The sequence below is a fragment of the Tamandua tetradactyla genome, chromosome Y (assembly GCF_023851605.1).
Source record: "Tamandua tetradactyla isolate mTamTet1 chromosome Y, mTamTet1.pri, whole genome shotgun sequence".
In the NCBI taxonomy this organism is placed as follows: Eukaryota; Metazoa; Chordata; class Mammalia; order Pilosa; family Myrmecophagidae; genus Tamandua; species Tamandua tetradactyla.
In genome coordinates this window covers 16,817,108-16,831,887 of record NC_135354.1, presented here as the reverse complement: position 1 = coordinate 16,831,887, position 14,780 = coordinate 16,817,108, and the positions used below count along the sequence as shown (strand labels likewise).

The 14,780-nt window shown below is 35.7% G+C and overlaps 1 pseudogene; it reads left to right on the top strand.

Moving 5' to 3' along the window:
* The first annotated feature begins 6,938 nt into the window (after positions 1 to 6,938).
* LOC143672472 (CAAX prenyl protease 1 homolog pseudogene) lies at positions 6,939 to 7,708 on the top strand (annotated as a pseudogene).
* The last annotated feature ends 7,072 nt before the right edge of the window (positions 7,709 to 14,780 follow it).

The window sequence follows — 14,780 nt, the reverse complement described above, 5'->3', positions numbered from 1 at the left end:
AACAAACCCCAAGACTGGGGGCTCAGCCTATAGCTTTGGCTGTCCAAACTGCTTATGACAATGTCAAGATATCAACTTGGGGAAGTTCAAACTTCTCCCTATTCTCACCATTCATGAAGGAGACTTTGCAAATACTTTTCCACTCACTGATCAAATCACTCTGGGATTCATCAGGGCATCACTCTGGACAAACCAACAAAGTCTCATGTCCTATCTGAGATTCCAAGTACTTATGGTGTTATAACAAAAGTTATGTTAGGAAATGCACTAGTCAAACATAAATTTTGTACCAAATATACATTTTTTGCTTTAGTCTCACACACAAGTTGAAATTTTAAAATATTAATTACCATCTATTTTTAGCACCCCGAGTAATGACATTCCTTTGTTCTTCCTCATGCAAAAGCATTTTTTTAAATTTGTACATTTAGTCACTATTGTTATATGCTCTAGGCATTCCTAGATCATACTGTCTGAATGTTTATCATCTATCTTTCTGATTTCATTTATGCCCCCAGTCCTCCTCCCTCTATCATTCTCACATGCAGCTTCATTCAGTGTTTTAACATAATTGTATTACAGTTAGGTAGTATTGTGCTGTCCATTTCTCAGTTTTTACATTCAGTCCTGTTGCACAATCTGTATCCCTTCAGCTCCAATTGCCCAACATCTTACTCTATCACCTGACTCCATCTATCACCTGATGGTCTCTGCTACCAATGAAATATTCCAAGTTTGTTCACCAAATCCAGCTCACATCAGTGAGACCATACAGTATTTTTCCTTTTGTTTTTGTATAATCTCACTCAGCATAATGTCCTCAAGGTCCATCCATGTTGTTACATACTTCATAACTTTATTCCAACTTACAGCTGCATAATATTCCACTGTATGAATATACCACAGTTTCTTTGGCCACTCATCTGTTGATGGACATTTTGGCAGTTTCCACCTCTTGATAATTGTAAATAATGCTGCTATAAACATTGGTGTGCAAATGTCCATTTGTGTCCTTGCCCTTAATGTCCTTTGAGTAGATACCTAGCAATGGTATTGCCGGGTCATATGTCAATTCTATATTCAGCTTTTTGAGGAACCACCAAACTGCCTTACACAGCAGTTGCACCATTTGACATTCCCACCAACACTGGATAAGTGTGCCTCTTTCTCCACATCGTCTCCAGCACTTGCCATTTTCTGCTTTGTCAAATACGACCATTCTGTTGGATGTGAGATGATATCTCGTTGTGGTTTGCATTTGCATTTCTCTAATGACCAGGGAAGTTGAGCATCTCTTCATGTACCTTTTGGCCATTTGTAGTTCCTCTTCTGAGAAGTGTCTGTTCAAGTCTTTTTCCCATTTTGAAATTGGATTGGCTGTCTTTTTGTTGTTGAGTTGAACAGTCTGTTTACAAATTCTGGATACTAGACCTTTATCTGATATGTCATTTCCAAATATCATCTCCCATTGTGTAGGCTGCCTTTTTACTTTCTTCTGAAGTTCTTTGATGTGCAAAAGTTTAATTTTGAGGAGTTTCCATTTCTTTCTTTCTTCAGTGCTTTTGCTTTGGGTGTAAGGCCTATAAAACCACCTCCAAGTATAAGATTTATAAGATATCTCCCTACGTTTTCTTCTAACAGTTTTATGGCCTTAAGACCTAATGTTTAGGTCTTTGATCCATTTTGAGTTAACTTTTCTATAGGGTGTGAGATATGGGCCCTCTTTCATTCTCTTGCAAATGGATATCCAGTTCTCTAGGCACCATTTTTAAAGAGACTCTTCTGTTCCACGTGAGTTGGCTTGACTGCCTTATCAAAGATCAGTTGTCAGGGGCGGGCCGCGGTGGCTCAGCGGGCAAGAGTGCTTGCCTGCCATGCCGGAGGACCCCGGTTCGATTCCCGGCCCCAGCCCATGTAAAAAACAAATAAACAAAAACAAAATATAATAAAACAAGAAAATGTTTAAAGATTTTTCCCTTCCTTCCTTCCATCCTTCCTTCCTTCTCTCTGTCTTTCCTTCCCTTCCTCCCTCTCTCTAAAAAAAAAAAAAAAAAAAGATCAGTTGTCCATAGATGAGAGGGTTTATATCTGAGCACTCTATTTGATTCTATTGGCCAATATATCTATCTTTATGCCAGCACCATGCTGTTTTGACCACTGAGCTTCACAATATGCCTTAAATTCAGGTAGCATGAGACCTCTGACTTTACTTTTGTTCCTCAGGATATTTTTAGCTATTCGGGGCACCCTGTCCTTCCACATAAATTTGGTTATTGAATTTTCTATTTCTGAAGAGTAAGTTCTTGGGATTTTGATTGGTAGTGCATTGAATCTGTAAATCAATTTAGGTAGAATTGACATCTTAACTATATGTAGTCTTTCAATCCATGAACATCATTCGCCTTCCATCTATTTAAGTCTTCCGTGATTTCTTTTAACAATTTCTTGTAGTTTTCTTTGTACAGGTCTTTTGTCTCTTTCGTTAAATTTATTCCTATATATTTTATTCTTTTGGCTGCAATTGCAAATGGAATTCGTTTCTTGATTTCCCCCTCAGATTGTTCATTATTAGTGTATAGAAACTCGACAGATTTTTGAGTGTTGATCCTGTAATCTGCCACTTTGTTGTATTCATTTATTAGCTCTAGTAGTTTTGCTGTGGATTTTTCAGGAGTTTCGACATATAATATCATACCATCTGCAAACAGTGAAAGTTTTACTTCTTCCTTTCCAATTTTGATGCCTTGCATTTCTTTTTCTTGTCTAATTTCTCTTGCTAGAACTTCCAACACAATGTTGAATAACAGTGGTGATAGTGGACCTCCTTGTCTTGTTCTTGATCTTAGGGGGAAAGTTTTCATTTTTCCCCATTGAGGATGATATTAGCTGTGTTTTTTTCATATATTCCCTTTATCATTTTAAGAAAGTTCCCTTGTATTCCTATCCTTTGAAGTGTTTTCAATAGGAAAGGATGTTGAATTTTGTCAAATACCTTTTCTGTATCAACTCAGATGGTCATGTGGTTTTTCTGCTTTGATTTGTTGATATGGTTTAATTAATTGACTTTCTTATGTTGAACCATCCTTGCATACCTGGGATGAATCCTACTTGGTCAGGATGTATAATTCTTCTAATGTGCTGCTGGATTCGATTTGCTATAATTTTCGTTGAGGATTTTTGCATGTATATTCATTAAAGAGATTGGTCTGTAGTTTTCTTTTTTTGCAATACCTTTGTCTGGCTTTAGTATGAGGGTGATGTTGGCTTCAGAGAATGAGTTAGGTAGCTTTCCCTCCTCTTCAATTTTTTTTGAAGAGTTTGAACAGGATTGTTACTAATTCTTCCTGGAATATTTGGTTGATTTCACATGTGAAGCAATCTGGTCCTGGACTTTTCTTTGTGGGGAGCTTCTTAATGACTGATTCAATTTCACTACTTGTGATTGGTTTGTTGAGTTCATCTTTTTCTTCTCAAGTCAAAGTTGGTTACTCGTGCCTTTCTAGAAAGTTGTCCATTTTCTCTACATTGTTGTTTTTATTAGCATAAAGTTTTTCATAGTATCCTGTCATTATTTCCTTTATTCCTGTGGGGACATTGGTTCTGTCTCCTCTTCCATTTCTGACCTTATTTATTTGCATCCTCTCTCTTCTTCTTTTTTGTCAGTCTTGCTAAGAGTCTGTCAATCTTATTGATTTTCTCATAGAACCAGCTTCTGGTTTTGTTGATTTTCTCAATTGTTTTCATGTTCTCAATTTCATTCATTTCTGCTCTAATCTTTGATATTTCTTTTCTTTTGCTTGCTTTGGGGTTAGTTTGCTGTTCTTTCTCTACTTCTTCCAAGCGGACAGTTTATTCCTCAATTTTTGCACTTTCTTCATTTTGATATAGGCATTTAGGGCAATAAATTTCCCTCTTGGCACTGCCTTTGCTGCATCCCACAGATTTTGATATACTGTGTTTTCATTTTCATTTGCCTCGAGATATTTACTGATTTCTCTTGTAATTTCTTCCTTGACCCACTGATTGTTTAAGAGTGTGTTATTGAGCCTCCACATATTTGTGAATTTTATAGCACTCTGCCTATTATTGATTTCCAACTTCATTCCTTTATGATCTGAGAAAGTGTTTTGTATGATTTCAATCTTTTTAAATTTATTGTGACTTGTTTTGTGACCCAGCATACAGTCTATCTTTGAAAATGATCCATGAACACTTCAGAAAAACGTGTATCCTGCTGTTTGGGGGTGTAATGGTCTATAAATGTCTGTTATGTCTAGCTCATTTATTGTAATATTCAAATTCTCTGCTTCTTTATTGATCCTCTGCCTATATGTTCTGTCCATTGATGGGAGTGTGGAATTGAAGTCTCCTACTATTATGGTAGATGTGTCTGTTTCTCTTTTCAGTGTTTGGCACATGTATTTTGGAGCATTCTGGTTCAGTGCATAAAGATTTATTATTGTTATGTCTTCATGCTGAATTGTTCCTTTTATTAGTACATAGAATTCTTCTTTGTCTCTATTAAGTGTTTTACATTTGAAGTCTAATTTGTTGGATATTAGTATAGCTACTCGTACTCTTTTCTGATTGTTATTTGCATGAAATATCTTTTTCCAACCTTTCACTTTCAAACTGTGTTTATCTTTGGGTCTCAGATGTGTTTCTGGAGGACAGCATAGAAATGGGTCTTGCTTTTTAATCTGTTCCCCAGTGTATGTCTTTTGATTGGGGAGTTTAATCCATTAACGTTTAGTGTTATTACTGTATGCGTAGTACTTTCCTCACCATTTTGCCTTCTGGATTTGATATGTCATATTTAGTTTTCCTTCATTTTGCATTTACTTACAGTCTTCCTTTCTACATTCTTCCCCACACCTCTCTCTTCTGTCTTTTTGTATTTGTCTCTAGTGCTGTCTTTAGTATTTCTTGCAGAGCTGGTCTCTTGGTCACAAATTCTGTCAGTGATTTTTTTGTCTGAAAATGTTTTAATTTCTCCCTCATTTTTGAAGGACAATTTTGCAGGATATAGGACTCTTGGTTGGCAGCTTTTCTCTTTTAGTAATTAAAATATATCATCCCACTGTCTTCTCGCCTCCATGGTTTCTGTCAAGAAATCTACACATAGTCTTATTGGGCTTCCCTTGTATGTGATGGGTTGCTTTTCTCTTGATGCTTTCAGGGTTCTCTCTTTCTCTTTGACCACTGACATTCTGATTACCAAGTGTCTTGGAGTACATCTATTTGGATCTATTCTCTGTGTGGTACACTGCACTTCTTGGATCTGTAATTTTAAGTCTTTCATAGGAGTTGGGAAATTTTCAGTGATAATTTCCTCCATTAGTTTTTCTCCTCCTTATCCCTTCTCTTCTCCTTCTGGGACACCCACAACATGAACCTTCATGTGTATCACATTGTCATTCAATTCCCTGAGTCCCTGCTCATATTTTCCCATTTTTTTTCCTGTATTTTATTTTTCTTGCCAGATTTCAGATGTTCCATCCTCCAGTTCACTAATCCTAACTTTTGTCTCTCAAAATCTACCACTGTAGGTTTCCATTGTTTTTTCATCACGTCTACTGTGCCTTTCATTCCCATAAGTTCTGTGATTTGTTTTCTCAGACTTTTGATTTCTTCTTTTTGTTCATTCCTTACTTTCTTTATATCCTTTCTCAATTCATTGTTTTGGTTTTTGATGAGGTCTTCCATGCCTGTTTGGATATTCTTGAATTAATTGTTTCAGCTCCTGTATCTCATTTGAATTGTTGGTTTGTTCCTCTAACTGGGCCATATCTTCAATTTTCTCAGAGTGATTTGTTATTTTTTGCCAGCATCTAGATATTTAATTACCTTAATTAGTTTATTCTGGAGGTTGCTTTCCTTCTTTTATCTAGGGTTTTCTTGTTGGATGAATTTGTTGTCTATCTGTTCTTTGACATTCAGTTCAGCTTTTAATGGACCTCTAGGTTAGGTTTCATTTAACACAGGAGAATTTTTCAGTTCTTATTTTCTTGTTTCTTGCCCTGCTTGTATGGTACCTTCCACCCCCACACACACCCTTAGGAGGGTCTACATAGGTATTATAGACCACAGTCAGGCTATCCGAGACTAAACTGGCTTCCTTTCAGGAGGAAAGAGTCACCTGCATTGGTTTTCCCAGCAGGTTGAAAGACTTTCCTGTGAAGTCTCTGGGCTCTACTTTTCTTATCCTGCCCAGTATGTGATGCTTGTCAGCCTGCATGTCCCACCAGCATAAGATGATCTGCACCTTTAACTTTGGCAGACTCTCCCTGCTGTGGGTTGGTGGAGACAGAAGAGAGGTTGTAGGCTTGTTTTAATGACTTCAAATTTCCAAGCCCTGGTGTCTGAATCCCTTGAGGAGGGAGTCCACCTGAGTTGGACTTCACCCCTTCCCTGGGGAAGGCACAGGCTCCAGACAAGCCCTCAAGTGAGCTTGTTTCTGCCTATGCCTGGGGGAGTTGCAGCCTGAGAAGCCCTGCTGCTGTATCCAAAGGCAGTCAAGACTTTGTAGAAACATGGCCACAAGTACTTCTGTTTCCCTTTTTTTTGTCTTTTTCCATCAGCCCTTCCCCCTTGGTGCTGGTGCAAAAATGAGTAACCTCTGCTTTGACCAGGATCACCTGAGCTGGGGGCTTTATCCTTAGTAGTCAGAATTTGTTAATTAATTCCACAATTGGCGTTCGGTTAGCTCAGCCCCTGCTGCTGGGAAAGTCTCTTTCCTTTCTCTTTTGGGAAGCAGCCTATGGGGAGGTGGTGCCAGTTGCAGTGGCTTAGAGGACTCATGGTTCTGGGGGGTGCTTGTAGCCAGTCCAGCTGGTCAAGACTGGGGTATGCTGTGTGTCCAGTCACTGACATGGCCCCAGGAGCTCTTCTGTACTGTTTCTCATTATTTAGTGTTTCTTCTGGAGGATGACTAAAACATGCATATTGCTAAGCTGCCATCTTGGCCCAGAAGTCTCAGTGATTATGGTTTTACATATGCTTGACTGTTCACAATAGTTCACTCTCTGGTGCTTGTCACAATCTATGCTGGTTATTGTCCCTTTATTTGACAAATTCACACCTTTGCCAGAAGGAAAACTTAAACAAGAAATTGAAGTAAGGGCAAAGAGTACTTGACTTTCCTTTGCCTAAGGGGTATGTTGTTGAAGGATCTAATTGCTCTTCCTACAGCAATGTTTATTTTTATGGGTTCTTTAATAACACTTTACTAGAAGAGTTTCTCTGTTTTGAACAGACATCCAGAATGAGTCTATCTTAGAACCCCACAAGACTGGAGAAAGGGTTGGTGAGGAAATAAAAACTAAAATTAAAAATAAGAAACAAGGGTGTGAAAATATCATTAGCCACATGATTTTTTTCTTGGGTTTTTTGTTTATGATATTAATTGGTTGAAAGGAATTTTTTGCTACATTGATTTTTCTGACAGCGAAACCACTTGAATTGCACTATTGGTCATATTCCAGTTCATTTTTTCACTTTACAATGAGGTTCTTTCTTTTTATCTAACAGTCCTAAGTCACAGATTTTAGTTTCAAGCTGATCCACTTGCCAAGAAACCTGGGAAGGCTAAAGACTTATATTCTGCTTTAATCAAACTAGATAAGAAAACCTGAGATTCCCTGTTTCTGACTGAATTATGTGGCATTATTGTTATCCTCTACTACTAGAGAGACTTCTAGCTTTGTAAAATACAAAACAAGATTGAGATACCCCGAAGTCTGTGACTGCAGACATTTCTGATTATTTTTGTGCTGGCAGCATGATCCAGCTCTTCAAGTTTGTTATAAAAAAATTTTTAAGGATTATTAAGTACAGAAAAGCCAAGATTTAAATATATTTAATATCTCATTTAAAAATCTAATCTAATCTAATATGAATCTAATAATTCAATTCTTAAAGAAAACACTTGGCATGATTTTGAGACGTTGTATTTGAAGTTGCAGTTTTTTTTTATCTTTGACATCTACTTTGCCATCAACTTGTAAAAATATTTGAGAAAATGCAGATTTGTTGTATTTACAAATTTTTATGGACTCTGCATATAAGGTTTGGGTACCTGCATCTGAAAGAGAAAACATGGCCTCTGAGTCTTCTCTGTAAGGTAAAAGCAGTGGTTCTAAATCATGGTGCTTATACTTAAGTTGAAGTTTATTTTTTTTACTTTTCAGACTGCTATGATTTAATTTCACCAATCATTGTTTTAGGTAAAGAAGAAAGGTAGTTTGTAAGGCTGATTTTATTAAAGTTAATGTCATTAGAAATATATTGTCTTGCCCGATTTCTCTCTTTTATCTCTTGCTACATCTGACCAGTAGTTTTTCTAATGCTCTGAAATCAGAAATTATGTTAGAATATGTTTTAATCACTATTATTGTTTTTAGGAAGAACTTGGTCTTTACCTTTCATTCCACCTGATAGGTCTGGCACCAACTGGGTGAACCATATTATTTTTCAAAACATTCCACTTTTTCTTATTCATATACTTATTCAATAAATAGTGCATTCTTCCAGTTAGAAGAAATTGCCATATTGAACAGGCTTTGCTATTTTAAGAGTGACAAAACCTGAGAAGAAGACTAAATGATGTTTTAAGAGATATAAGGATGAAATGTTGATGATTCTCTTGATATTACAGGAAAGATATAGTCTTTCCCTTTCAAGGACAGAAAAATTGCAGTTTTATTTTTATATATTTTATTGTCAAGCTATAAATAGTATTTAATCAGACCTAATTCCACTTTTAGAATATGATTCTTGCTATGCAGATAATTGTTAATTTCAAAACAGATGGCATAAAAGATTTCTTTTCCAGTTGTAAAAGGTGTAGGTTTGCTTTAAACCTCTGTTCATGCTGAACAAAAACTTATTGTGCCTAGAGCTCTCACTCACTTCTCTGCTTTAATTTCAAAGTCAGATTGACCATGCACCCTTGGTATTTGGCTATAAGTCTTTTGCTCAGATGTCATATGGTTATGTCTTTATAGGGAAATATGATAAAAATTAAAATTTATTTTAAAAATACTAAATTGGGGATGAAAGACAAGTGATGAGTGGTAATTCTGATTTGATAATTGGTGGCATTGTGTTTGCCAGCTCATTTCAATCATGGACCAGTGAAAATTGTCTGAAGTTGAGATTGGTACTTATTGTACAATCAAGTGAGGATAATGTAAGACATGGTTTATTTATTTTGTACATCATCCATGATAGATGAAGGAAGGAATCCATGATTCCCAATGACCAAGAAGCACAGCAAAAACTGTGCCACACTTTTATGATGGAATATGGTATGGCTATAGAAAAGAAAGATGTTGAGAGGCACACAATGAACCGAACAAAGCTTAGGGACAATGTGTTCTGCAAAATAAGCCAGAAACAAAAGAACAAATATGATAAGACCTCTCTCAGACAATAACTTCTTAGGAAATGGGAGCCTAGATTTTAAGTCTATATAGTAGCCATATTTAGTCTGAAATTGTAAGTGTATTTCTATGTTTTGAGACAGTGAGCTGTATGTGCATCAGCTGATATTTACCTGGAACTTTCACTAACTCTGCAATATCTAAGACCCAGAAGTAGAATGCTACAGCCCTGGAAGTTAGCAAAGCTAAAAGTTAAGTAGCCAAAAAGTAATTAGGCCTCAACTAGACTTTAAAGTGAAGTCAATAAGATATTCATTGCTGCATTTACACAATACTAAAATTTGGTAACAAATTTACAAGATCAATAAATGATAAAAGACTGATTAAATTAGTTCTATAACATCCATATGTATGCAGCCATTAAGATAATATAGATGTATGTGAATTGGCAAGGAATGCGTTTATGCCATATTAAGTAGAGAAAATGTTAAAGAAGCTGTGGAATAAGTTTTTTCATAAATATTCACATTTTTGTAAATATATTTATAAATATAAACACACACACCCACACACACATACAAGAAACCAATCTAGCTAGGCCTAAGGTAAATCAGAATGCAGGGCAAAAGATGACAGTGTATGTACTCTAGACATTCACCTCCTTGTATGAGAGCACAGGCAGAGAGGGTTATTAGGACTGGAACCTAAATTTTCTGTAGCACATAATCTAAATCAGCCAGTCTGGATAGCACATAAAAATAACTCAAGCTCCAGGATTCCAGAATAGGGATGAAGTCTTATAAATTTGAATAAGTTCATATGATATCAAGATGTATCTCAGATTCTGGTAAGCTGATAATAAGTATTGGTAGAGTCCCCTGAGGATCCAAAGAGAAATATATAAATTGCCATGTCTGGTAAACACTGGCTATCTTCTAAACTATTGGAGGCTCATGAAAATATAGATCAAAGCATGAATTGCCTTATGAAACATATTTATATATGGAGAAGCTAAGACTACCCATAATGAAACCTAGCAGTTGCTTCCAGGAAGCCCTTTTTTTTGGTCAGAGGTGGCGTCTCTTTCTCTCTCTCTCCCTCTCCCTCTCCCTCTCCCTCTCCCTCTCCCTCTCCCTCTCCCTCTCTCTCTCTGTCTCTCTCTCTCTGGAAGCCCAATTCTGCAAGGAAAATTGTTGTTCTCCCCTCTATGTGGGATAAGCCATTCAAATGTGAAAATTTCCCTGACAACCTGGGGTGTGACTCCATGGGCAAGTCTGGCCCTGGCACCATCGGGTTGGCAATGCCTTCCAAAAGGGGAGAAAGAAGTGTAATAAAAGAAGATATCAGTGGCTGAGAGATCACACAGATGAAATTTTATTCTGTTAACTCTCATGCAAGCTTCAGTTAGTTGAGCGCTGATTGCCATCATTAGCTAAACCCCATTAATAGCTCTCCTGCTGACTCTAAAAAAAATTTAAGTCTTGAACTGAAACTTTATAAATGTTTCATACACTGGGATTGCCTTTCTTTGCACATATGATTCCCAGAGGGTACATAGAACAGATAAATCCTGAAAGGGATCAGGTTTTCCAAGATTATCAATTAATTACATCTCTCTATCCTTTAGTGTGGACACATTTTCTCAGCATGAAAAAGTTAGAACAGCATTGCCCAAAGATTCTTGTAGATTGGGAGAAGGATTAAAGGTGAAGGAGGAGGTATGACAGAGAAAACGGGATTTAACAAATGAGTCTGGCTGCTGAATCACTATATTAATAATCTTCCCAGTCTCCAGTGTTTTTGAGCAGATAGAAGGAAGAATCTGAGAAGGTGGAATGATAGCCCATGACAAACTCTTGGATCTGTTCTGTCACTACTTGTTAAAGTATGCTTTGAAATTATTGATTTTTTCTTTCTTTGTTTTGTTTATTTGTTATATTTTATGGAGAAAAGCATTTTTAAAAAATGCAATGATTACAAAAATGTAACAGATGCATATAGAGAACAGAAGAAATATTTGATGTAATAACACTGAGAATTTTTCCAAAATTATCAACAGACACAAAACAACAAACACAGGAATTCCAGAGAACACCAAGCAGAATAAATACTAAAGTATATAAATGTAGGTGTATTGTATTTAAACTACAGAAAATCAGAGACAAAGGGAAAATCTTGAAAGAAGGCAGAAGAAAAACACCTTACCTGTAGAGAAACAAGGATACAAAGGACATCAGTTTTATCTTCAGAAATCATGAGAGCAAAAAGAGAGAAAAGCGAAACCATTAAAATGTTGAAAGCAAAAGCACACCAAGTCAGAATTCTATATCCACTGAAAAGTTCCCTCTGCTGTTGAAAGACAAATAGTGCCTTTTTCAGATTAACAAAAAATTAAAGGAAATTTTCTCTAGCAGGCCTGTCCTACAAGGAATGTGAAAAATAAGTTCTTCAGAGAGAACAAAATGAAATAGGTTAGAAATTCAGACCTACATGAGGAGGAAAATTCTATTTTTCTTTTTAACTGACCTAAAAGTTAATAGTTTGCTTGAATTAATAACAGGAAATATATTGGATTTAAATATGGAGAAGTGAAATGAATGAGACCAATGTGATAAGGAATAGTGGGAAGGAGGTAGGAATATTCTATTGTAAGATAACTAAACTATCTGTGAAGCTGTAAATTATTATATGTAAGTGGAATTTTACAGGTTGTAAAGATATGTTGTGAACACTGCATCACTAAAAAAGTGTTTAATGGTATAATTGATTGTTAAGAGAAGAAAGAACATGTAATCATGTAAAATGTTCAATTAAAATCAGAGAAGACAAAAACATTGGAAGACAAAAGAAGCATAGAAAAATAGGAGCAAATAAAAAAGTTATGAATATGGCTTAAAAAGTTATGAATATGGTAGATATTCACACAGACATACCAATGATCACTTTAAAATTTGAAATGGTAAATTCAGTAATTAAAAGACAGCATCTGAGAGAGTAGATAAAGCAATACCCAGTTATATTTTGCCTATAAGAATCCCACTTTAAACAGACAGATTCAAAGAAAAAGAATAGAGAGTCATACCATTCTAATACCAATCAAAAGAAAATAAGAGAAACCATATTAATTTCAGACAAGGCAGACTTCAAAGCAAGATAAATTTTCAGGATAAATACAGGAATTGCTTGTGATAACAGGATAAGTTCTCTTAGAGGACCTGAAAATACTTAAAGTACATGTTCCTTAAAAAAGAACTTCAAGTACACAAGGCAAAACTAATGGAAATGCAAGGAGATATAGAGCAGTTCCATCTTTACAGTCGGAAATTTTGACGTTTTTCTATCTGTAAATTACAGATCCAGAAACATAAAAATCAGTAAGGATACATTTGAACTAAACCACACTTTCAGTCACTTGGGTTTAAGGGTTTAATTGATATTTAAAGAATTCTTCATTAATAGTAGTAGGAGTGTAAATCTCCTTGGCAATGTGGGACATGACACCAGGAGATGAACTAAGACCTGGCATCATGGAACTTAGGAAGAATTCTTGACTAGAAAGAAGAGAGAAATGAGATAAAATGAAGTGTCAGTGGCTGAGAGATTTCTAACAGAGTCAAGAAGTTATTCTGGAGATTTTCTTAGGCATTATATGTTTACCTCTTTTTACATTATGATGTATTGGGGTGGCTGGAGTGAAGTATCTGAAACTGTTGACCTGTATTCCAATAGCCAGCCTTGATTCTCAAAGGTGATTGTATAACTTTATATCATTTGCATTTGGCCTTTGTTTCTGGCTAATTTCACTCAGTATAATGCCCTCAAGGTGCATCCACATTGTAACATGCTTCATAACTTTATTCTACTTTACAGCTGCATAGTATTCCACCATAAGTATATACTGCAGTTTGTTTAGCTTCTCACCCATTGAAGGATATTTGGGCTGTTACCATATGTTGGCAATTGTGAATAACACTGCTATAAACATCAGTGTGAATCTGTATGTTTGTTCCCTTGCCATAAATTCCTCTGAATATATAACTAGTAATAGGATTGCTGGATTATATGACAATTGTATGTTTAGTTTCCTGAGGAACCATGAAACTGCCTTCCAGAATAGTTGAACAATTCTACATTCCCACCAACTGTGAATAATTGAACCTGTTTCTCCATGATGTCTCCAGCAATTGATGTGTCTGGTTTTTTTTTATAATGGCCATTCTAGAAGGTGTGAGATGATATCTCATTGTGGTTTTGATTTTTATTTACTAATAGCTGGTGAAGTTCAGTATACTTTCATAGTTTTTGAGCCAATTGAATATCCTGTTCTGAAAAGGGCCTGTTCATGTCTTTCACCCATTTTTAAATTGGGTGGCTTGTCTTTTTGTTGTAAGTTGAAGAATCTCTTTATATATTCTGGATATTAAAACCTTACCTGATATGCGATATCCAAATATTGTCTTCCATTGTGTAGGCTGCCCTTTTACTTTCCTGGAAAAGTTCTATGTTGCACAACAGAGTTTAATTTTGAGGTGCTCCCATTTATCTATTTATTTTTTCATAACTGGTGTATTGAGGGTGATGTTTTGGAAACTACCACTTAGCACAAGAGTACATAAGATTTTTCGTACATTTTCTTCTATTATAACATTTATAAAATATTTCCCTACATTTTCTTCTAAAATTTTATGGTTTTCACCATAATATTTAATATTTTTAGTTTACTTTTGTTTAGGTTTGAGATATGAGTACTCTCCCATTTTTTTTTTTTTTTTTTTTTGGCTATGGCTATCTAGTTCTCCAAACACCATTTATTGAAAATGTTTCTCTGTCCCAGATGTGTTGGCTTGATCACCTTATCAAAGATCAATTGTTCATAGGTCACAGCATCTATTTCTGAACACTCAGTTTGACTCGACTGTTCTGTGTATCTATCTTTGTCAATACCATGGTGTTTTGACCACTATAGTTCTGTAATGTACTTTCAAGTCAAGTAGTATGAGGACTCCCACTTCATTTTCCTTTCTCGAGATATTGTTAATGATTTGGGGCACTTTGCCCTCCCAAATAAATTCGTTTTTTCCATTTATGCAAAGTAAGTTATTGGAATTTTAGTTGGTATTGCATTGAGTCTATAAACCAATTTGGTAGAATCTACATCCTAACTATATTTAGTCTTCCAATCAATGAACACAGTATGCCCTTTCCTTTATTTAGGTGCTCCATAATTTCTTTTAGCAATTCCTTGTAGTTTTCTGTGCATTGGTCCTTTGATTCCTCAGTTAAATATATTCATAAACATTTATTGCTATTGTAAATGGAATTTTTTCCTTGATTTCCTCCTCAGATAGTTCATTACTAGTGTATAGAAATACTAATGATTTTGGGTGGATCTTGTAC